Source organism: Folsomia candida, unplaced genomic scaffold, assembly GCF_002217175.1.
Source record: "Folsomia candida strain VU population unplaced genomic scaffold, ASM221717v1 Fcan01_Sc023, whole genome shotgun sequence".
NCBI lineage: Eukaryota > Metazoa > Arthropoda > Collembola > Entomobryomorpha > Isotomidae > Folsomia > Folsomia candida.
The window spans coordinates 343,832-369,648 of record NW_019091215.1 but is presented as its reverse complement, the minus strand read 5'-3'; the positions used below and the strand labels follow the sequence as shown (position 1 = coordinate 369,648).

The 25,817-nt window shown below is 36.7% G+C and overlaps 2 long non-coding RNA genes across 2 annotated transcripts; both read right to left on the bottom strand.

The window, feature by feature from the left end:
• LOC118438603 lies at positions 1-7,701 on the bottom strand. The gene is made up of 3 exons (XR_004836941.1): positions 7,327-7,701; positions 7,167-7,263; positions 1-5,778 (listed from the first exon to the last, which is right to left on the bottom strand). It is a non-coding gene; the product is annotated as an uncharacterized LOC118438603 (long non-coding RNA).
• A 992-nt stretch (positions 7,702-8,693) lies between these two features.
• LOC118438634 lies at positions 8,694-10,750 on the bottom strand. The gene is made up of 2 exons (XR_004836957.1): positions 10,682-10,750; positions 8,694-9,819 (listed from the first exon to the last, which is right to left on the bottom strand). It is a non-coding gene; the product is annotated as an uncharacterized LOC118438634 (long non-coding RNA).
• Positions 10,751-25,817: the final 15,067 nt, after the last annotated feature.

Sequence of the window (25,817 nt, the reverse complement as noted above, 5' to 3'; positions counted from 1 at the left end):
TTCATCTGGGGTCCTAGTAGATTCTGAAAAACATAGTGGGTACCCTGGACTCAAACGACAGGTCGTGAGTGTCCTTTGTTAGTTTGGAAACGTCAAAATGGATACAACTGTGCAAACAAATGTACATTGATGTGTGTGACATCGCGTCCATTATAATTGATGGTGCTAAACCTACTTCAATGGCTGAGTTGCTAGAGTTAGCGCTCAGACCACTAACAGCACTAACGTTGTACTTAAAAACGGAACTACAAAAACCCGTAAGTGATCCTCATTATGTTCTGCACTACTAGGGTCAGTCAAGTCACACGCAGGAAACTTAAAACATTTTCTCTCCAGATTTGAGAATTTTAAAGTCTTGAAAAAGGATGGACATTTTTGTAATATCTATACATTACATACATAGTGAACACAGGAAGGAGAGGTGGCTTGATATGGTTGGTTGCGGGTGTTGGTAGTCGGGTATCAATCCTTGGATGTGTGAAGTACCCTACATTACGGACCTCCTAAATAGCGTGACTGCTAGGATCGTGCCCGAGAACGTAGGGACGCGCTCACGGAAGATTTAGCGTAGGAAGGGGTTCTGAGAACCTCATCGGAGGTCGAGGGTGACAGACTACCAGTCTCCTGCTTCCGCAATGGAGGTGTCCTCCGACGAATCGCGTAGGAGTCTTCGACCATTACCTCATCGTAGAAAGCAGCTTGTGAACTGAATGGCGCAGCTTTGCCATAATAGGCCAGCCTCATTAGGTATTTAATCCATTCTCCTTATTAATCGTGATTGCCTCAGGGTATTGAGTGATTAATGATGCGATCATCATTGCGGATCATTTCTCTCAAGTTGCAAGTTTTCTTCAAGTCATCCCCCTTTCTATTACTATTATATACGTGTATTAGGTACATGTTGTAGTATATAAGGAGAAAGCAGCCGCAGTACGGGGGTTGTCATTATAGGACATAATTCCTGTTTTGCTGCTGCTGCTGGCCCGCCCAAATCTGAAGAAAGTTGCGAATAAAGATCTGTCCTTCTTAACTTCACAACTCGCCTCCAAATAGTCGTCCTTTGTTTTATCACGATTTCACACAGTGCATTTGTGAGTGAGCCATTTTGTGGGGTCATAGAAAGAAGCTATTAAAAACAGCTCATTTCAGTGTAAGCCGCAAGGGTTGGGTTATTAAATTGAGACTTATAAAATAGCTCATTTCACGACGTATGTTTGGGTTCAACCCACCGGAGTGTCGGATTGTTCTAGCTCGCCTTACTTGCTCCAAGGTAGTAACATGGGGTGGCTTTGCGTTAGAAATCGAGGTCATTGACTTGACTTTGTCGGGTAAGTTGTGATTTCATATGTTGTGAGGTAGTTTTATCCCAGTGAAGGCTTAGATGCACGAACTGTATTTCAATATCGATTGGTTGGCAATAGTTCAAACCCATAAAATACAAATTTATAGCTTTAAATGCTGTTAATGGATTACATTAATAAGTAATGGTTAAATTAATAGTTAATAGTAATATCAATATTTTGCACGTATGGGTTCATGTGCCTTGAGGAACGTTAGCAAGATAGTACCGGGGTCCAACCTACGTTTATGTGCAAATATTCAAAAAATTGTACTGCATGCACAAGAATCCACACATATAAGTGGACCCCCATAGTCCGAACCCCAGTGAAAAAGAAAACCAAGCACCCTATGCTCCACCTTATCACATGTACATAAATATGGTGTGTCCCATATTAAGTTGGAAGATGCCCTATGACCTGTAGAATTCGACCTGGTTAAACGATTTTTGTAAAACCTTTTGGGTGGTGTAGGTGGGAATCGTACCAACCAGTTTTTGACCCGGAGGATTTTTATTACTCCATTCGCCTCCAATCCTAATTTCTGCAACAACCCTCGAATTAGTGATTTTCACTCGTTTTCGAAATGTACTTTCTGATTTTTCGCCATTATCGTTCGAATTCTTCCTACCTATTCGCCTTAGAGTGAAGGTTAGAGTACCTTTTTATGAGCAAGGCCGAAAACTTTTCGATTTCTCGCATATAGGGGCATTTGGAGGGTTATCGGTTTTAAGGGTATCTTTCCCAATGTTAACCGTGGGATGGCTAACCAGGAATTTTACAAGAATTTAGTTTTCATGAACAACTTCCGTTGATAACCTATATTGGCAAGGCTGCCTGCGTGAAAAAATGCGGTTCCCGAAGTCTTTCATAGATTGGGGTCGACGTGGGTCTCGTGTTTATTGATGATAATTTTCAATGACATTTATCAACACATTTTTTTGCAAAATTTTTGGACGGTGATTTTTTGGTCTTTAACGTACTTTGGCCAACTTTGTTTATTCTTTTCTATAATCCCCGATTTATGAACTTTCAGGTTTCAGGTTTCAGGTAACAAACTTTTTAAAATTTTCAGCTTCCGTACGGTGGCACAAATTTAAAGGAAGGAGTTGTTGGTGATGAATAGTTTGATGACTTTCATATTTTGGTGAGTGCCTGTGGCAAGAGGTGGCCTAGAATGTTTTTCGAAATTCACCTTTTGTCATCGTAATACTTCGAAATATAAAGGTTGATTGTCATTTTGGGACACCTTTCGGTTTTGAAATACTGCGATGCCTTTTTCTGGTCACGTCAAGTGACCATTTTGTAGTTGTGAAAAACTCGATTTTCGAGGCATTCATTTTGACCCTGATTTCTATTGAATTTTGTCATTTTAACAAAAGATGCTTTATACCCACTGGTTGCCCTTGAAATTGCGTCTCGAAAACATCAAATAGCTGGACAACAATCTCCAAGAATTGCGCAGTATACTTTAAGTCGCTCCTTCCAACTTACTCTGGGACACATGATACTTATCGTTTTCAAAAATTGTGTCAAAAGCTAAAGGTCGCTGCTATACATACATAACCAACATTATAAGATCTTTAACGTGAATGTAATGAGACGTAAACATTGCCAAATGCAGGAATTTCCACTACACCCTAACAATAAGCTGAAAATATGCACCTTTAAACCTAACTGCAGCGTAAATAAATAAAAAATGTTTACAAGAAGAACCTACTAATAATGGATCATATGCATACTACGAAAATATTATGAAGCAAAATATGATATGGTGGGAAACGGGTGTGTTCAGATGAAAGACATGTGTCGTTAACTCTGCTGGGGGTTATCGTTGTTTGTTATGTTAGGTGAACGGCGCTATGAAGTCTAGGCCAACCCTATAATTCGACTGCAGTAGCCTCCACGATTCCACAGTGCTTTAATTAATTTTGTTCACATTCTTGATACACGGGCAGTGATCGTCTTCAGTAACTCAATAAGAAAGATGGGAGCATAGCCGACATTGCCAGGGAGTCTTTGGGGAGCGTATGCTGAAAAGCGCAGCTTTCGGCATAATAGATCAGCCTCATTTAGCATGCAACCCATCCCTCCTTCCTCTCATTAATCATGATTGCCTCAGGGCATTGATGGATTAATGTCGCGATCATCATCGCGAATCATCTCTCGCAAGATACAAGTTCTTAGACACAGGAATGGAAACCCACTTTCCATTCCTGTCTATCTGACCGACGGGCCAATAACGATATAGCATGTACGTATACTTATTAGGTACCAGTTTACTATATAAACGGACAGCAGCCGCAGTACTGGGGTCGTCATTTGTAGAACGAGTTCTCCTTTCCGTTGCTGCTGGCCTGTCCCAACATCTTTATAATTGTGTGTAACAAGAGAATAAAAGTCGATCTGCCAAATCTCAACCTCCCTCTCAAGTCGTGAACATTCATTTCCTCATCCCTTCATCTCTTCATCCCCTCCAAGTGACCCAACTTCCTGGCCATTGTGGGGTCATTGAAGGAGTAAATTTATTAGCTCATTTCAATGCTTTGATACGCTGTAGGAGGTATCCAAACGAGGATTTATTTTCTGCGTAGTCATCATCGTCGTAGTTTCTTTGTCCTCTTTGTTTTTCATTTGTTAAAAACCATAAACTACAACTTTATAGTTCTATATATCGCTAATAGGTTTATTAAAAAGTTGAAGAATATGAAACGATAATATTAATATTTTTCACTTAAATGTTGTTCATATGCTATGGGCAACTTTTACAACAATTACAAATGCGAATGCTTCAAATTGCCAACCATCTGACCGCGAAGCTTGGTTTACTACGGTGCCATTGATAAAGAAAAATAGTCCACTTTGCGCCTCTTAGCAAACTGGTGATACATTTGAGTAGAAAGTAATTGTCCATCATTTTTGGTTTTACCGAAAATGTGTCTCTAGGACTTTGGAAGCCCAATCCGAAAATAACCTTAATATTCCGTTAATTAAATAAAGACGAAAATACCAAAGAGCGGGAGAACGGCCAAATGTCTATGACGCTAACTGTTTGTAATCTTTATAGAGCTTATTAAATATATTGTGTGAAGAGGTGATCTTTGCCAAATCCTTATTGAAAAACTGGTTCTTTAGATCTGCAACTCTCACTATCTCCTTTTCGTAGTTGTGTTAGTGATCAATGATCACTATGTCAAAAAGGCAACTCTTATAATTCTTACACCTCTTACCACCCAATAACCGGTTAGACATATAAGTAGACTAAATAGGTATACGTATGGTATATAAGTAAGAACAAGAGTGACCATCGACAGCGAGTCGACTGCCTGTATCTTGATACGTGCAATAAAACCTCTCCTGACTTTGTCTCACCAAATCTCACCTTGCCTCCAAGACGCAATTTATTTCCATGTACAACAACGACGACGATCGTCTCATCTGCCTCACCACCACCATCAATGCAGTGAACCCCCCCCACATAAACGGAACTTCACAGATATTGTGTATAATAATAAATGTTTCTTAAATTTTAAATTTCCTGCAGTGATGTATGCCCGCAGTTAGCAATTTTGCCCGAAAATGTTGATCAAATCAATCAATCAATCTGCCAGGGTTCGGAATCTACTGATCAATCAAGCAAAACTTGACACTTCCCTGGTGATCATGCAGTATTTATACCTCATACCTTGGCAGCCCTACAGTTGCACATATGTAGTTAGGGTAGATCCATAAATTTCGCGAAGCAAAAATCGCGATTTTCTAACCCCCCCCCCCCCCTTTAACATTTATCACATGGACACGAAATTATGGATGCAATGTTTGGACCGTACCTTATTTAAGAGTAAGGGCCATTCCTAAACAAAATAAATAAGAACAAGGAAAAATTGAAAATCTGCATCAACAAACTCTACGTACAAATGATCCATTAATTTTGAAACGGGTCAAACAATTGGTAACTTATTCTCTAACTCAATCAATATATCATACCAAAAGAATAAATACCTAATAAACCGAAATTATAATTTCTAATATGAAAACGTACGAGTCGCTAAAAATACTCGATAAATTTAAATTAAGCTACAAAGAACAATGCGGTGGTGTGAAGTGTAACCCTCCGATTTGGTTAAAATTTCGAAATTATATGTTCCATGTCAATACAAGCAACGCTTCTTCAGGCAGATTGTGCGATGGTCAGAATTTGGCAAAATATTTGAAGACAAAGTTGACGTTGCTTGTATTGACATGGAACATATAATTTCGAAATTTTAACCAAATCCGAGGGTTACACTTCACATCATTACATTGTAACAATTTGGAAGTTATCTTAGCTACTGCAGGAGCGTTCCTCTATTTTCCCTTGGATTGTCTTAGCACGGCATGCGGTATTCTTTGTCGATGGTTAGGTTCCTCTGAAAAATGCTGGATCGCCTATTCTTGAAAGCTAAACAAGAAAAAATAAAAGTCTTTTATCGGCGTGTTCAAATGCCAGCGTATAAAATTTCGCAAAATTAGCAAATTTACAATGTTGTAAAAAGTATGCGTGTGGTGCTTTGAAAATATGATTTCTGAAATTTTCCAATACATATCTACTACGAAAAAAATATGATTTACTTTCTTTCTTATAATAATAACTTTCTTATAATATTTTGCTACTGTTCCCATGCATTTCTGCAATTTCGCTCCCTAGCGATGGTGACACGGAGTTTTCGAAATGCATAATTTTGCAAAATACAAAAATCCCAAATTTCACAAATGTGCACATGAAATTGTTGGTGAATAATTTTGCGAAAAAGCGCATGGCTTTGCAGCATTTTTGTGTATTTCGCAAAAGTACGCCAATTATGATCAATTTGTAAGATGTGCATACGTATGTCCTAATTACACTCTTAGAAATGGTGTTACGATTATAACCAAATATTTAGTAGACGTGTATGACTCTACCACCTTGGTTATAAATTTGTCACCAACTGGTTACAAATTTATTCGCTCTGGTGACAATTTAATACCAAGTCGGTGAAACTTAATAAACTGTAGTAACGCTAGAAGTAGCTCACCCTGTCATAATGATTTAGACAGAAGTTTGCACCGAAGGTGCGGAATAAGCCGACAAAATATATCGGAACTCATATATTCTTGCACCCATGGTGCAACATGATCGGCAGGCCTTTGCACCATTAGTGCAGCATTAGCGACCATCCGAGATACATACATAATTTTGAAAACTTTGTCAAAATTGCATGATCATTTCTCCCGGATATTCTGCAGTATTGGTGCGTTTTGCATCCGGTCCCCCAATTATTTCGCATCATTTTGTGTCACCGATTGTTAGATATCAACGGTGCTACTAATTATTAATTTATTAAAAAATTAGATTCGGTTTGTTCAATACCAATGGTGCGCCTAAAATATTCAATAATTGTCAAGGGGATTTTTAATTAGCATCAATTCACGCAAAAAACTCGTTAACAGACAGACGGACGGACAAAAGGAATTCAATAGCTCGATGACAAATTTATGACCACGGTGATAGAGTCAAATACATACGTTTACTTTTTGGTTACACTAGTAACCCCATTTCTAAGAGTGTAATTAGGACATGCACGCTTAGAAACCTGGTATTAAATCAGTACTGGCTGGAGTGCATGTGTGTATGGCATTGGTAATTCCTGGTGTCACAGTAATGTTGTGGTAGGGAAAAATTTACCACTAATAAACGAACTACTACCAATCTGATAGGAAATTATTACCCAATCAATACCAGTACGGGGTGTGTACAGATTTTAAACAGTGTAAAACACATTTTTGCATTAGTTATATGTATGTTTTTACCTTGATCATGATGTTCCGAACGTGTTTTGCAATCGTTCACTCCTACAACAAATATAGGATTTGCTTATCCCGGTATAAATTTAGATGCGGTTTCGATCTATAAATCAAATTATATCCATAAAAATATAAATTTATTTGTACTCCAAAAAGTTGCACGCACCTTTAACAAGTCGAATTTTATCCTGATAGATGCACATAATTCCATAGTTCGGGTATAAAGAGCGGTTTAAACTGGGCCAAAGTTGGTGACGTTCTAAATAGAGGGGTTGAAACGAGGATAATTTTTAGTTAATTATTGCACACTTTAATTATTTACACTTTGATGATGATACGAGTAATCTACGGTTTAAGAAGTCAGTTCAAATCGAACCTAATTTTGCCCAGATCATATTTTATGCACAAATATGAGCTACATAAATATATATAAAAATACAAATAAGTGTGTCCGTAAATAAATAAATAAATAGAAAGTTTTTAGAGAATTTAGTTATTTATCAAGCTTCATTCACCGTATTGTAATAAAACTGCACCCAGAAAGGGGTTACCGTCTTCTAAATACGAATTCTTGCATCTCTTGCATTCAACAGGTTTGAGAAACAAGCAGGTTTTGGGACTGTGCGGGCAGTTTGTGATTATATACCTGTAAGGGTAAGAGTCACCCAATTGTGTATTAAGTACAAATAAATTTTGGTATAAATGTAAATGTAAATGTAGCTTGTAAATGTGTACATACATAAATATGTAAGTAACCTGTTCTATGCACGGCCCCTCACCACATAAGACACGCTGTGGCCAAAGAATCTGGCGAGAATCAATAAAAAAAGTAAAGCGTTGTGCATAAAGAATGTCATAAGAATGTTTAAGAATGAATAAAGAATGTCATGAATCTATATACAACATTCACAAGCTTACGTCTCGTTTCGACGTACTCTCCATTCGCACACGCTAGAATTTTTAGAGAAACTGAAATTTCTGAGAAACTACGGCACTGCCAGTCTCAAAGTACCCCGTTAGCATACTTTGAGAGAATTAGAGACTAACAGTGCCGTAGTTTCTCAGAAATCTCAATTTCTGTAAAAGTTCTAACGTGTGCGAATGGAGAGTACATTGGTCTCGAGGTGACAAGACCACCATGTCCGAAGGTGACTTGGACTACACATCCATCATGCTGGGACCCCTACACTGATAAAAAAAGACGAATGCGTAGCATGATATGAAATAATGCGTAAAAGAAAACCAGCTACAAGGAATTTTATGCACGTAGGTAGGTAGGTAGGGTGAGTGAAGATGCGTTAATATCAAACAAAGGTGTACTATTTTTTGTCGTGATGGTCGTCGCCATGGTAACATGTCGTGCTTAAAGAGTGAGCTATTTACGTAGGTTCTCCAATATCAGAAATCATTTGTGCGAAGATGTGATAGTGTTAAATCAAAAGTGTGCTATTTTTTGTTCTGATGGTCACTATGGCAACGCATACATATTTAGTTCTTTCAGAGTGCGCTAGGTTTACATCATTTTTACAGATCTTTCTTTGATAACGGTTGCATCACATAATTATTTTTTTATTAAAGCGATCTATTTTAATTAATTGAAAATTATTTGAATATGAATATAATGAAGCCTAAAAAATCATTTTGTATTTAATAAATTTTTGCGTGTCCAAGTGTATAATGTAAACTCTGAAAAATATTGTTACATTTTTGTAGTGTAAGTTCACTTAACATAAATTCTAAATTCAGTAAGGCATACTAAATCCAGAGTAGTGTTGACTTAATAAAGAGGAAAACTTCATTATGGATTTAGAATAGTTTACTTAATTTCGAATTAGGAGAATAGTCGTTTGCATGTATTATAACATTTGAAACTTACTTCTCAAAAGGGTAGGTATATAACATTATCGTTAAGATTGTAAATATTTCAGCAATAAATATTTTTAAATTCATCATTTTCATTTTGGAATTACTGCATAAATTACCTTGACACAAAATTTCTCAAAAATTTCGAAAAATAGAAACTGGCTGAAAATTTTGATTGGTTGCTATCAAGTGCAATTATGAAATTAACATCGTACCGAAGGGAAATTTCATTTAAAAATCAGGACTTTCAAGTAGGTGAATACGATCCTGATTCCGGAGCTAATCCACCCACTTAATCCACCAGTAATCCTTTCTCGAACACTCCCCCGACGTAAGCTTTGTAGCATTCTTGTCGTCCCGCCTCAAACAGTTGGTCGATTTGGCCCTCACGCGGCAGAAATGGGTGTTGAGGATGAACTCAAAAGTCCAGTCCTGCTCCTTCTTTTCCGTCTCACATTCCCCCAATGCGACCAAGTTTGAATTTTCTACCTCTTCCAAACAAAGCCAGGATCCAGTCGTGCCATTGGTTTGGATGGCCTTGGCGCGGGTGTGTTCAAATGTGACCTTGAACTTGAGCAACTTGTCGGGATCGCAGGGGAGCACGGCGAGGCTGCCCGTTTCGGGGTCGCGCCCTATGCACGTGTCCCGCGCCCAAATGGGGTGTAATGTAAATAGGGCCACGTACGGGTCAGATTCAGATTCATTGGTAAAAGAGAGGGATTGATGAGTATAAATTGTAAGGAAGAGGATGATGAATGTGGTATAAATTGACATCTTTCTTGGCGTAGTTAATTAGCTGAAATTTCGAGAAAAAAATGTAAAACATTCATTACTATCGATGTAAATACGTGGTGGTTTAAATCAGTGTGTGCAGAGCAAAAAGGCAGGGAGTGCCTTTTTGCCCCAAAAAAATGAGTGCCTTTTTGCGTTTTTGCCCTTTGGTTATTTGGGGCAAGATGAGACGAAAACCCTGGGATAAAATTAAAGTGTAGGTTATTCATTGCATTTTTTATTCTTTCCCTAAGTATCATCGTTACCCCAAAATTTGACTAATTAAGCAGATGACGATATAGAAACAACCCCGAAAATATCGAGGGAAAGGAATTCAACTAATTCGAAGTATCGATGAAAGCCAGAACCCTCTAATACAATTTTAAAAACATTAATATATTTTGAAATTTCTTTAATACGATATAAATAAACAACAAGAAATCCGGTTCAATCATCAAAAATCGAACCAAAAGGCATCGAAGAAGGCAAAAGGGTATTGAAAAAGGCAAAATGGCTGCCTTTTTGCACACACTGGTTTAAATGTTTCGTGATATTGGAAAAATTTTTCAAGGGAAAAAGCCCCTAAATCTTCGTTAATTACAAGATTTTGGATTGAGATTTTTATTAATTTCTGATGGACCACTGGGGGACAATATATCTAAAATATCAAATTTCAGAGCCAAAGTTCCGGTAACTGATGGAAATATACGAATTTTTCACATTGAAAAGATTTCCATTGTGGCATGACGTTTAAACCACCCTGAACATTCTACATATATGAAATGTAAATTATATTGGTGATTAAGATTATTTTGTGTAATTTCAATTTAGATCAAATTTCCAAAATAAATGCATAAATATACACATGTTGAATTTATGATTGGTACCTGATATAATTTCGGAGCTTGCAGCTACGCAGAGGTTGGAAGACTTATGAAATAAAATTAGTATCAAATCAATAGCTAGAGTAGATGTTTTGTTTTAGTCTATCACATTTTTAGCAGTGTATTAAACACCTGTGTGGGACAAAATTAGCATAAAAACATACACATCTTCTTGTGTAACCTCGGATGAATACTGAGAAATTGTGCTCTATTGTCCTAGGTTGTCATCCATAATTACGTAAATATCTACGGATTACAATATAATAACAAATCGATACAAATGACAGATACATATGTACCAAAAAGTTAGGATTTCTGAGAAATCTACCTCATTACGTCGTCTCCCGTTAACTACCGTATAAAATTATCATAAGAGAACATCCGTGTATTAGATAAGTCATCAAAAAGGTGGGTGGGTGATTTTGGGTGCAGAATGAAATGCAATTCTTTCAGGGAATTTGATATTCTGATTACACCGGTTTAATAGTTGTATACAATTTTAAATAAAATAACAAAGTTTTATTACAAAGTGCGAATGCAGAATAATAAAATATCACAAGAAATAACGAAACTGTAGTTTCAGGCAATTTATTTGTTGTAATCATGCTTTCAAAATAAATCGGTAGTAAATACATGCCTAAAAAATACTATTCATATACAATTAATATTGTTGTAGTTATCACATTCTCCCAAACTTCTTCATTCAGAATTTGCCCCGTCTACATAGAAATACGAAGTTTCAAACTTAATAAATACATAATGTGTGAATATAAGCTTAATCCGGTAATCTTTAAAAGCTCAAGAAGTACTGAGGGTTAGTCTAGATTATAGAACGTGTAGCAATTTTCCCGTATATGTTAAACAATGGCGCCAATTCCAAATATTCGAAACTTTTCTGGAAGCTCGGTTCAAGCTGCACCGTGACCAAAAAGCTCAATTGTGAAATTTTAAAGATGGGTCCAAAAATTGACCCCATGCCGTTAAAATAGTTTGCCAACCAATAATGACGTACAAAACAATACTAAACCAACTCCAGAATGAAAAAATTGTCATTTCTAATGGCCCAATGTCTAAAATAAAGGATTCAGTTGAAAAAATGAACCAGGCAAGAAATTTGATGGTGCCACACTCGTCCAACGCATGGCCCCCGAACTGTAAGAAATCCGACGCTCGTAAGAAAAATTTATGTGGACAAGGCAATAATTTTTTTCTCAATTCAAAATCAACTAGCAATGAAGTGTCAGGTCCCTGGGCGTACACTGAACTGAATTATTCACCAAGATATTCACAACTTCAGCGAGGATCAGAAGATATGAGGTCGACGCGAAACTTTTTCTCTGATAACGCTCGGATTACCACCCAGTTCGCAGCCATTCTATTTTTAATATTCGGAATTTAAATTATTTTGCATAGAGATAAACTAGTTACGTCCGGTTATGTGCATTCAGTGCTTTAATTCTGATTTGAAACTTCAGATCGACACTTTTTTCAAATTGACATACAATTTTTTTTATGCATTTTGCAAACTTTTGGATGAACAGTGGTTCAAAGAAAATCTGCTGCCGGCTTTAAAAGCGGAAATGATAACTTTATTCCTCATGAGAAAAGGATGAGGAATACGACGAAATCATTCAAAATATCCAAGAACGAATATTTCGCCCAAAAATTAATAATTTTCGATACGTTCTATAATCTTGCCTAACCCTCAGTAAATGGGCTGCCTCCAAGGATAAATTGTAATTAGCGCCGCTCTCGTCGACCACATTGGCGTTGACCTTTGACCATTTTTTGCTATCAAATACACATTTACAATTGAAATGATAAATATGTGCTGACTTTGACAATGAATCACGTGCGAAAATAATACAAATTTTTATTCCATGATAAATTCAAATTACACAATCAAGGTTTAATACACTACTGATCCCCGTCACAAATTAACCTCTTTAAGATCAAATTCGTCATATCACGTACCACTGTTCCTTCAGGATCAAATAAATATTTTTTTTTAAATTCAAATTTCTCAAAATACGAGTCTTTCTTTGGTATTTTGTTATGGGAAAACTATTCTATTATTTGGAAAACTCGCATCCACATCGTGAATCCACCAGTAATCAAGGCCCGAGCAAAAGCCCGAGGTAACCTTGGTAACACCCAGCCTTAAACAGTTGCTCGACTCCTTGGCTCTCACCATGCAGAACGTGAAGAGGCCGATGCAATCAAACGCCCATCTCTGTTTTCTTCTCGAAGTCACAAGTCGCCAGAAAAACGGAGAAATATTTGCCCTCTTCCAAACAAAGCCAGGAGCCAGTAGTGCCATTGGTTTTGATCCAGTATATATCCTGTGCAAACAGGAGCGATATGTCGGGACGGCAGAGGTGCACGGAGAGAGTGCCGGGTTCCGGGCCGCGGCCGATGCACGTGTCCTCTGATCCGAAAGGGTGAAACGTGTACAGCTCTGGGGGGTAAGGTATTGCAGGATACATTTGAGAAACGGATGGATGGATATCAATTGTAAGAAGGATGATGAGGAGGAAGAAGGGGGAGTGTATTTTTTGAGTTGACATCTTGACGGGTCTAAATACGTGTGGAAATGTTAGTAACTAAATGGAGAATATATGTACAGGGTGGTTAAAATGTCAGGCTACAATGGAAAATTTTTCGATGGGAAACATTCGTAGATTTCCATTAGTTACCGAAATTTTGTCATCAGTGATCCATAAGTTTTGATAAAAATTAATAAAAAGCTCAATCCCAAATCCGTGACTAATGGAAATTTACGAATTTTTCCCATTGAAGAATTGTAACCTGACATTTCAACCACCCTGTATATAAATATGTTTGGTTACCCAACTTCGTAACTCAGCGGAGGTATGTACATGTGGTTTTATTTTTATAGCTCGATGGACGAATTATGAAGCAGAATTAACCTTTTTATCTAGATTTATTTGTTGGCGTGCACTCTAAGAGAAGTAGGAGCTCATTCACAAGTATGTGTATACGTAAATGACGCTACCGGAAGGGTAAAAAGGGGATTCAGCTACTTTTAATAATGTGATAACAATTAAGCAAATATTTACCACTCAGTAAGAAGTAACTTATCTCAATCCGGTAAGAAATGGTTACCTAATATGTACACAATTACCAGTACGGAATATATATGTAGATAAGTTACTCTAGCAGATTTTTAGTAGTGTATGAAACACCTGTGTGGAATTTAATTATCATTAAGAGCACATGTAGCTGAACATTTGTACTTATAAATACTTGCGTAACCTCCTATTTATGAAAACAGATCTTAGCCCAACGAGCCTCAATGCGTATTTACTGCAAATCCCAATGCAAATCAATGCAATTTCTGTGCATAAAAAAATGTAATTATTATTTTGTACAATATTCATGTAAAACTGACATCAATATATTTGCTGTTAATAAACTTGTACTCGAAATCCACTAAATTATCACAAAAGATTTGGCACGAAATAATTGCAATGAAATTGGTGAAAATTCATTGCGTATTTCTTGGCACAACATTCTCATAAGATTTCTGGCACTAAATTCTTACACAATTCGTACCCGGGAAATTGTACAAACCCAAATGCAGAAAAGAGGTGCTACTATTTCCACACAAAAGTTGTACCGATATTTTTGCAGCACTTTATTACAAAATTTGTATTATTTATCTATTCTCGATTTAATGCCCTCTAGGAGTCAGTTGTGGCAGTAAAGTTTTCTACCATTCAGTTGTTCTGTTAGCCACGCCGTTACTTCCTCATCATTTTAATTATTTAAAACTAAAGTTAGTCAAACAAATAAAATCTTATGTCGCAAAATTTAAAAAAAGTTTGTGTTGTTCGAGTTTGAAGTTGATAAGGGGGTAGTGCCATCCACATGGATTTCCACGGATCGAGCTAAGTGCAAATTCCCAAATCCAATTCCAAAGGGATTTTCCAGTATTCAAAGCGACCCGTGTACTCTCCCAGATAAAGGCTGGACTAATTACGACATATTATATGTCGGAACTTACGGGAAGTATTTGCTATTACATACTTTCCCTGACGGTCATGATCGAATTCTTATGCGCAAATGTGTCGTTTAAACTGTAGATTCGTACGAGAAGGCGATAAGGAAGTTGAAAAAATATATCACAAATAAACCAATTGACTCAAGTGAGAACGATCAACCCCGGCGGCGGCGCAAAGTACCCGAGCAAGATACGGTTTCAGAACCTGTGGGAATTAATATTCTTGAGGCACCTGTTAATTCCTTGCATTGTGAAAGTAAGTAAAATAATAATAATTACGGCATTAATTACCCAAACTAAGATATAAAATCGTAACCAGAAACGAAATTGCAGAGTATAGTTGACAATCATAATTCAACAATTAAAATTTTTATAAAAATAGCAAACGAGGTCTTCCTCGGAGCCTGCGCATCAACGGTGGAAGACATTAGCAAGTCCCCACAAGTTCAACTCCTTCAATTAGAACCGGACCCGAAGATTGAATCTCTATTGACAGAATTCAGAAGTAAGGGAAAAATTATTATTCTATTTTTTATAAGCAAACTTACAATGGAACCTCTTTTCAAGCTATACCGGGATCGAGTAGCGAGTTATGCCAAAAAATCAAACTAAAAATCAGAAGTCACGTGACACTTCTCTTTCCGTTGAATGGCCCCTTAGAAGAAAAATATTGGCGGTTAAGTTCGATTTTTGAGCAAATTTTCTCTTGCTTTTTCCTCCACGGGGCAAAAACCAAGGCGCTCGTGTGAACTTTGACCTCTAATATTTTTCTTCAAAAGGGCCATTCAACGGAAAGATAAGCGTCATGTAACTCCTAATTTTTAGCTTGATTTTTTGACATAACTCGCTAATCGATCCCGGTGTAGCTTGAAAAAAGGTTCCATTGTTAGATAAAGTGATTTGTTTTGTAGGATTTCGGGAGGAATCTTTAAGATTTCAAGAGGAATCTTTGCGTAATCAGAATGTCCTATTGGAGAGGGTGGCAGATTTAGAGAAAATTGTCATAAAATCAACAAAGCTGGCTGGGAAAACTTGGAAAATATAGGAAAAATCAGTTGGCCGGCAAAAACTTTAGAAGAATTGGAACCTATCGAGGCGTTGTTAGAGGATCACTCTTACTATAAACAGGAAGTAAGTACATATACATATATGTATGTACATATACATACGTATGTTAAATATAATGCAATGCGATTTTCGTACTTCAGGTAGCTCTGCTTGCGAGAAAAGGGGGATCAACGTTGTCCAAGGATGTGTACGACATTCTCCATTGTATGATTAGCAACGACTTACGAGGTAAAATTCGGTATACTTCAAAAAGTAATAAGATCCCATTTGCAAATCGCCCAGCAGCAAATCTCGTTCGAGGTTCTTCAATTTGATTAATTCTTAATTAATGAGAGATGTGTCATTATTCTACTTTGTATATAACAGATTCGGTAAAAGCGGGAAATCAAGATCCTTTGAAAGATTCCCAAATCAATCATCTTATTGGATGCTGGTTTCGTATGAAGATTACGTTAAACAAAAATGATGCTGACATCTCGACGAACACAGAAACACCGAGCAGAGAAACGGGTTCAACAAGCGTTGAAGCGAATACGATCAGATCGTCCCCAATTCCCAATGCCCCCGACCACAGAGTCGCTGGCTCAAGTAGTCGACACGAATAATGATAATTGGGAGGTAAATATTCTTATAAATAATAATTTAAATATCCTAGAATTGGTAGAGGATAATTGTAATTCAGGTAGTGTAAGAGATGATGAAAAGGTTTGTACCGGTACGGGGGAGTTGCAAATTGTGGGTTGCAGGGTATCAAAATTATGTCAGCTTGGCAAATGGGCAACAGAAAATAATATTAATCACAATGCATTATCACCACTTTTGGGACTACTTAGACAGTGGATGCCGTTTGAAGGTTTTCCAAAGGACCCTCGCACCTTATTAGAAACAGACAGAAATTGAAGGCGGATTATTTCATCACTTTGGGCTGGCTTTACAAATTAATAAAATAGTAAAACGTGTAAAGTTATTGAACACTCGGTCTCCAATGCTGACCGGTATTGAAAATTTAATATCGATTAAAGTTGGTGTCGATGGGCTTCCTATTCCCAAAAGCTCAAACCAACAATTTTGGCCAATTCTGGGTAAAATTGATCAGGATCCTTCGTCAACTATATTTCTTATAAGTTTATTTTATGGATATAAGAAACCACAATCAATTGAATCATTCTTATCGCCTTTTGTAACTGAAATGAAGGGTCTGGAGCAACAAGGTTTAAAAATTGGGAATACTAATTATTGTATTCGAATAAGTTGTACTGCAGCCGATGCACCGGCGAGAAGTTTTTTGAAGCAAATTAAACCGCATAATGCATATTTCGGCTGTGAACGTTGTTATAGACGGGGAACTTATAAAAATTCTAGAATTCTATACCCCAATTAAGAAGGAATGTGATATTTATACTGATCAATCGTTTAAAGAACAGTGGTATGAGTCACATCATAAATCAATTAGTCCTTCACCATTAGAGAACTTATCCATTGAAATGATATCGCAGATTCCACTGGATTATATGCATTTATGTTTACTAGAGACTATGAAAAAATTACTTCTTGTATGGATTGAGGGCAAGAAACCGCATAAATTGTCAAATCTCCAGAAAACAATAATTTCCGATCGACTTATCTCTTTCCGCCCTCAAATATCAAGTGATTTTTCGCGCAAATGTAGAAGTCTTGAAGACTTGAAACATTGGAAAGCCACAGAGTTTCGATTGTTTTTACTGTACGTTGGCCCAGCTGCGCTCAAGAAAGTCTTAGACGATAAAAAGTATCAGCATTTTTTATTGTTTCATACTGCAATATATATTTTTGTTTCGAATTGCTCAAACAAATCCGATTGGGTTAATTTCGCACAATTATTATTAGATCAGTTTGTAAAACAAATTCCAAATCTTTACTATCCAGAGCTTCCTTATATGATTTATAATATGCATAGTTTGTTGCATGTAAAACAGGATGTCGAGAATCATGGACCCTTAGACAATTATAGTGCATTTGAATTCGAAAATTTTATGCAAACCATGAAAAGAATGATTCGAGCTAAAATATCCCATCTAACAAAAGAACCTTAAGTACTGTCACCACTCGATTTCCTTCCAAATAGCCTTAATCGACAGATAATTTAGTGAAACTAAAACTTTGTCATAGAACATGCGGTGCAAAATCGCGTTTTCGCGAAATATTTAGCGAGAGCTGCACCAAAACCTGGCATTTTCCCAATGCTTTTAATATAGCCAGCAGAAGGCCCGTACCGACGATGCTTCTAGGTGGAGCGCGTGCTCCAGGCCGTACGGCCGACGGGCCGTACCGGCTGTCGCTGTACACTAGATATTATTGACCTCCAGCAACAGTACTAATTGTATATACCATATAATTCATATCACCAATCGTGAAACGGAGTTTAGTAACCTTGTGTCACGAGATGCATAATAATTACTGACAATTCTAATGGGTTTCCGTAAGGTTAAAAGTGGTACGCTGAATTATAATTTTATTATTAGTCTATATTGTATGTAATGAAGGTTTACTTATTATGCGATGTCAATTGTATAAGAACATCCTAATAATAACATAATCCTCATTCAAATGTGTACTCTTACATAAAAAGTACGAGGAACCCAATGAACGCAAATTCAAAGTACCTAGTGGTCGACCTGTGAAGCTATCGACGCCCAAAGTCAAAAATAGGATTTAAAAAATTTTCAAAAATCCTCCATCTACCACGACAGCTGAAGCGGCAAGGAAGGTCAAGATTTCCAAAAGCTACCTGAGCGAAATCAAGGTGAGGGCAAAGAAACCGGTCCCAAATTGCAAACCAACACAGAAGGAAAGAGTTCTGCAAATCTGCAAGAAGATACTAAAGAAGATTCGGGGAAAGGTGGTCATCATGGACGATGCGACCTACGTCACAGGTGACCAGAGCCGTACCGCGAAATTCGTAGGCCTGATATCCTTCCGGGCTCCGGGCCCTCGAAGTCCAACGTGCTATGAAAAATAGCATATACTGCAATTTTAGGTGAATACTACAGGGTGTTGATTTAATTCTGTAAACCTCATTTTTCGGCCCGGGCCCGAGACAAATTCAGCTGTAATTATTGTGTTTATTAAGTATTTATTCATGGGGTTGCTGCGGAATTTCGGATTGGTGGTCAAGAATGGAGTAAGAAAAATCCACCGATACAAACACTGGGGATTTATTTTACAGATATACCATCCGACGAAAATATGGTTTATTCCAACCAAAATTTATAAAGTCGCCAACCATGACATGTGCAACTAATTTATCTGACATACAACAATTGTCATTAAAATCTCCAACAAAATAATTACATTTTCATAATTGACATAGAAATAATTAAAATTTGAATTGTATGGAAATAATTATTTAGCTAACAGCCAAAGCCTTTCCAACTAACTTTATTCGACCACTCTTGGGTTTGCACCTCATGCTATCAGTTTTGAGGTTATTCGGGACGACAATTATCTTTTAATTATGCAAAAACCCAGCCCCACTGGTCTAGCAAAGTGAAGGATTTGAAAATATGTTAAAAATTCGGTGCCAAATTTCATAAAACAGTGAATAAACATTCGACCAATAATGGTGATAATGCTAATAGTTCGGTCAATTGAAACCAAAATTTTGTAGGGGAGGCTTTTCCTGGCTCGGGCTAAATGAAGGTTTTTGAGGTTTTTGAAAATGGGGCATGAACAAATGGAAGACATCTGACATCTTAGTTAATTTTTTTATGAAATTGGATTAAATGACGGAAAAGAATTGCCTAAATTAGTATTAATCGATCACAAATTTAACTAATATGAAATTTTCAAAACGCGTGCAGATATTTGCAACCGATGAGAAGAAAACGTGAAGTAAGTCTGGAAAGTGTAAAATCTGTCCCCTTTAGGATCGGGTTTCTTCCCTATTTATGCAAACATCTCTGTCAAACCTGAGCATTGGGAGATCGTATCTGTTGCAAATTTCATCTTAATTAAATGTGTAATCGATTTACATTAGTATAACAAAACACTGTGGGCATACATTGGGAGATCTTCATTTTTAGTTACGGTGTTAGTGAATGATGAAAATCCATATCTACCCATCCATGTAGGCTTTTAATAATATTGTCGGCAACGTGGACTAATAGGATATATAAAATGACTTGGGTGGATGCTTTTACATTTTCGTTGGAAAGACAACTTATACCCGTTACACATTTCACAATTGGCGATATTACTAATTTTGGTGAGATAAAACTGTATTTTCGTTGGGCCGTTAAATTGGCACCTAAAACTGGTTGGTATGATTCCCACCTACACTACCCCGAAGGTTTTATCAAAATCTTTTAAACCAGTTCGAACTCCACAGGTCATAGATCATCTTCGAACTTAAAATAATCTAAACACCAAATATGTATAAGAATTTGATATTTTATAAAAAGCCCTACAATACCTACGGATACCTGCGAAAAACCAAAATACAAATTTTCGCAAAATTAGAATTTTCAATTTAATTCTCTGGATTTTTTATGCATTTACAAAATATCTCAATTTCTGAAAAAATATATTGAAGAAGCGCAGATTTTCCAAAAAACATAATAGACGGTATATTTATTAATGTCTGAACATCTAGAAATACAGGGTGGTTTAAATATCACGCTACAATGGAAAATTTTGCAATGCGAAAAATCCCTAAATCTCCATTCGGTACAAGATTTTTGGTTGAGATTTTTATAACATTATTATAAAACTGATGGAACACTGATGAAAAAATTCTTGAAATGTTGAATTTTAGAGACAAAAATTCGGTAACCAATGGAGATTTAAGAATTTTTCCCATCGAAAAATTTTCCATTGTAGCGTGACATTTTAACCACCCTGTATTAAAAAATTTAAAAATAAATATTTTGAAATAGTTGTTGTCTATAAGAGTTATGGTCCCATAAATAATGCTTCCTTAGGATGAGGAAAGGTTGAGTGGCTCCTTAATTTATATAAACAATGAAAACTTAGGGGTACCTCAACCTCAACCTCACCTTGACCTCAACTGACCCTTAACCTCACCTCAGCTCATCCATATAAACAATGAAAACTTAAGGTTGACCCAGGCCCCGATTTAGGGGCGGGCAACCCGGGCGGCTGCCCGGGGCGCCCAACCCCTGGAGGGCGCTGGCAGGCACCCGGGTTTACACTAGATACAATTGAATTTTCCTGTTGTAAATTTTGAAAATCTTAAGGTATCAAGCTATTAAGGATGAGTTAGGGTTTCACCTCCAAATAAAACCGGGGAGGCCTAAATATACGAGTGGTATTTGATAAGTAGGGTTTTAACCGTGCCGGGGACAGTAAGCTTCTAAAAAATGGTGTCAAGGGCTCATTTTTGGAGAGAATGGGAAACGGATAGGTGAATATGTGGGGAATGGGGTTCTCGACAGAATTAAACATCTGTTTTTCTTTTTTCCCAAAAATGAGCCCTAAACACCATTTTGAATAAATTATTTTTGCCAGCCAGCCTTAAGTTAAAACTATGTGCCATGAGGTTTCGTATACTTTGCAAAAACAGGAATTCCAAATTATTCCAAACAATTAACGAGATATCCTGTTGTTTATAAAATTCGGAAAACCTAACGGATTTTATCTAACGAATGCATTCCATCGTGCTAAAATCCCGTATTTCGAGCATGTAAAAAGTAGTAGGGTAAATGGTATAATTTTGCAGAGCTCAACAGCTTGCAAAATTAAAGTCAAAAATCGGGCAGCGGCAAAATATTAGTCCAAAACAAATTTGTTAAACTGATTAATGATATTTTATTTAATTTATGTGGACGATTTTCAGTCAAAAATCAGGATTAGAAAAATTTGTAGAAAATTTGCACATTTTGGCATGTTCAGTCAATAAACTAAGTATCCATAAGCAAACAACAGCATAGGGTTCAGGAAGGAAGCTATAACTTTAGCATGCGCTGGCTTATGTTCATGAAAATTTGAAAAAATACCACTAATCGCATCTATGTACGTTCATATTCGGTTATCATTTCAAAGTTAAATCCGCTAGCAGCAGCACTGTTGCATAGGTATAAAGATGCTTTTTATAATATGTTATTGCTCATCTTTAAACTTCGGCTTAAACGGTAGTCGAATTTTAATGAGAGGGAAGTGTTATTGGTTAAAATGGAAAGGCACTGAGTCCAGGAACAGTGGCCGCGGAAGCATGGGGACATGGGGACAATGTCCCCACGGAAATTTTGCAATGGGGACAGTCAATGTATTTGTCCCCACGGTCTCGTGGGGGTCATGTACATACATAAAAAACAGGCATCCTTGAGTAGTAGATAAGACTAGAATCTGAAAATTATGCTTACGAATGTATATTTACACATAGTATTCATAATTATTCCTCTCTTTGATAACGGTACATAATATTGTGTAAAGTGATGTTGGGAACATACCAGCAATGCATTTGTATACATGAATTAGAACATTTGTACACTCTAAATAAAAATGAGTAAAATTTACTCAAGGTTGGGTAAAAAAGAGGATGACACAACTAAAAGGTAAAATTTACCCAATGTTGGGTAAATTTTACACAAGTTTGGATAAATTTTGCACAACGTTGGACAAATTTTACCCTCTACATAGTTGTGTCATCCTCTTTTTTACCCAACCTTAGCTAAATTTAGCTCTACTTCGGCTAAATCTTACCGTTTTTCCTTAACTACTTGGCTTGGGTATTTACTGACAATTTATTAATTTTTTTTTCAACAAATTGCCTAATGAGAAAACTGATATGAAAGCTGTAAAATTGTGATAGGTAGGTGGTGGATGGTGAAATCAAGATGTTGTTTTGTCGACTTTTCTTCGACAAGTATGTCCCCACGGTCAAAATCATCTTCCGCGGCCACTGTCCAGCAATCCATCAGAATGCAGAAAATGTTCAAAATATATTTTTTAAACATGAGCAACAGTGCTGCTGCTAGCGGATTTAAATTTAAAATGATAAGTAAATATGAACGTAGATGCGATTAGTGGTGTTGGTTCTAATTTGCATGAACATAAGCCTGCACATGCTAAAGTTAAAGCTTCCGTCCTGAACCCTATGATACGGTTATGAATACTGTATCTCGAAAATTTTCTAAGCGCGCCCGCTAATATTACCTGTATTACGGAATATTGATCTGCCCAAAATTACGCAAATTTTAAGCATACATAGGAGCGCAAAAAGTTTGCTCTCATTGTATGTACACGTCCATTCTAATAAGGCTTGAGTAAGAATATTTTGCGCAAATACTTTGAGAAAAAGCCACATGCGAGCGCGGAAGACGCGACCGGCTTGGGGCGCCTAATTTCTTTGCCCAGGTAAGATTTTGGGCTAGATCGGGGCCTGGGTTGACCTCATCCTCAAGACTTGAGTTTTCCTCTCAATTTTCAAAGTACCTCATGTAGCTTCCTTCACGTCTACTTTAGCACAATTTTCGCGTTGTTTTTGCAGTTAAAACAGTAGTATTAGCCGAAAAGTCACTTTATGATTGGTAAATTTTAATTTCGTCCGGAATTACAAATTCGGGTCGCAAAAATGCCTCTGACCAGACTTCGAGATATGCACAATCCTCTTGAATAGTACAATGCTGTCGAGTTAAAAACACGGTATCCTATAACGAAATAGCTCTTTAATGGCCGTTAAAAAATAGCTATTTCCTTGTGTATGGGTGAACAATTTAAGGGATTTTATGCATAAATTTGGCTGGTTTTTATGAAGAGAATTGGCTGAATTTTATGCAGAAACAATTTGTGCACAAAATGTGCAGAATTATTCATAATTGTGCAAAACCTTTCTGCAGAATATACCTTTCAGATGTTTTATGCAGAATCGTTCATACTTTTTCTGCACAAACAATTGGTCCGGGCAGTTGTGTCTTATGTCAAATTCGACATACGATTTTCACCCGAGGGACTTCATCAGTCCGGACTTATCTTTCCGATAAGTCCAGATGTGAGTTCATCCATAATCGGAGGTCAACGCCGCCGAACTCCGGTAGCATTTTACGCGCCGCCTATAAATCTGATTTCCAATTTTAACATTAGGACGCCGCGCCGCACCACATCGCTGACTAGGCTTTCCAGCGGGACGGGACAAGATTCTTCGTCCCGAAGAATCTCCGGACGGGGCGAAGGTCATCCCGTCGCTGTCCATCCCTTAAATGTTCTTAATGATCTTAAATGTTTTTCTCAAAACTCACTCCTGTTATTGGCAAAACTAACAATATTTTATGGAAATCTTTGGCATGCATTGACCCTATTGTAATTTTGTATTTTAAGCATGTGCATATGGTTCTGTATGATATTTTACCTTAACCCAATTTTTCATATCATATATATATTGTCAAAATTTAAGGCGTGGTTAGTTGAGTTTTGGTGCTGGTTGTCTTTATATTTCTTAATAATTCATATTTAAGTACATACTGCCCATCAAAATTATCATAATAAAAAATTAACAAATTTAGATTTTAAAATTAAACAAACAATAGTTCTGACTTTTTGATAAGCAGGTTATATTAGATCGAAATGATGGCAATTTTTCAACTTTCCACTATAAATAGTCAAAAACTAAAATTTTGAAATTATTTACATTTGACCGGTCGGTGGGAGTCGTTTCTAAATATGTGCTAAAATCCACTTTTTCATCAATATTTTGGCGAAAAAGTGAGATAATTTAATTTTTTTCCTACAATTTTAAAAACCTACGGTCCGACATGTTAATTGTCCTCGAAATTAAAAAAATATAACTCAAAAATACTTCACAGTGAGCAAAAATTAAAATCAGTTCGAAACAAATTGAAAACTGTTTTAATTCAGTAAAAAAAAACCTGAGCGAAAACAGTAGAAGCTGAGTTGAGTGGAGGTCAAGGTTCTCCTCAATTGAGGAAGGGAGCGATTTTCATTATTTATATCAAATAAATCTGAGGAGCCACTCGATTATTAATATGACCATTAGAACCTGTACTATGACTTCTAACCTAGTGTGTTATATTCTTATAGTAAAAAGTACACACACGGTTACACGGTAATCAAGAAACTTAAAAATAAGTGCACATTTATAGTTATTTATTGTACACATATACAAAAAAACTCTAAAACAATACGACACATACACTATGGACTGGTCGGTGAAGTTAAGTGTCAAGGTTATAATAAATAAATTATAAAGATTATTTTAAAAAAACTTTAAAAATGTGTTTAAAATTATTTCAAAAATTTAAAGTTGTAAGGTGGTCAGATTAATTATGTCTAGTGCATAGCACTCGATTCGGCCCGGGCCCCTGCGGGCCCCGGGCCTGGTATTCCGTACCACTATATACCACGGTTGGTGCGGTACTGCAGGTGACCATTCAAATCTTCGAGGAAGGCATGTTCTCAATAGCTACAACCCCTCTGAACTAAAATATGAAGACAAAGTCCAAAAGAAAGACAAATTCCCCAAAAAATAAAGAATTTGGCAACGCATGTCGAGCACTGGTCATGTTTCCCGTGATTTTGGCCACTATCAACCAAGATGTTTATCTTAAATCATTAAGGGGGGATTGGAATCGTTTATTATCAAATATCATAAAAAAATAAAGTTTTGTTTTGGCCTGACCTCGCGAGGTCCCATGACACCAAAAAGGTCACGGAGTACCTACGTCTGACAAAAATGAAGTTTGTGCCAAAAAATGGAAACCAACCAAATTTTCCTCAACGGCGACTAATTGAGAAATTCTAGGCACAATCAAGTCCAACTATTCCAAGCTATCAGAAAAACCTGATAAAGTCAGGAGATTTAAAAACCGCTGGAAGAAAATCAGCCTGGAAGTGGAAAAAGTTTCTGGAAAAAAGTTGATGCAAAATTTCAAGAAGAAAATACAGTCTGTGGCATAAGGCGGAATTGAATCATTAATAATTTAATTGTATTACAGACAGAACCCTTTGAAAATAAGCATGTATTTTTTTGAAATTGTATTGATTATTAGTGTAGTTATGAGCATTTTTCTGCGCCATTCCCAAACCTTAGTGGAT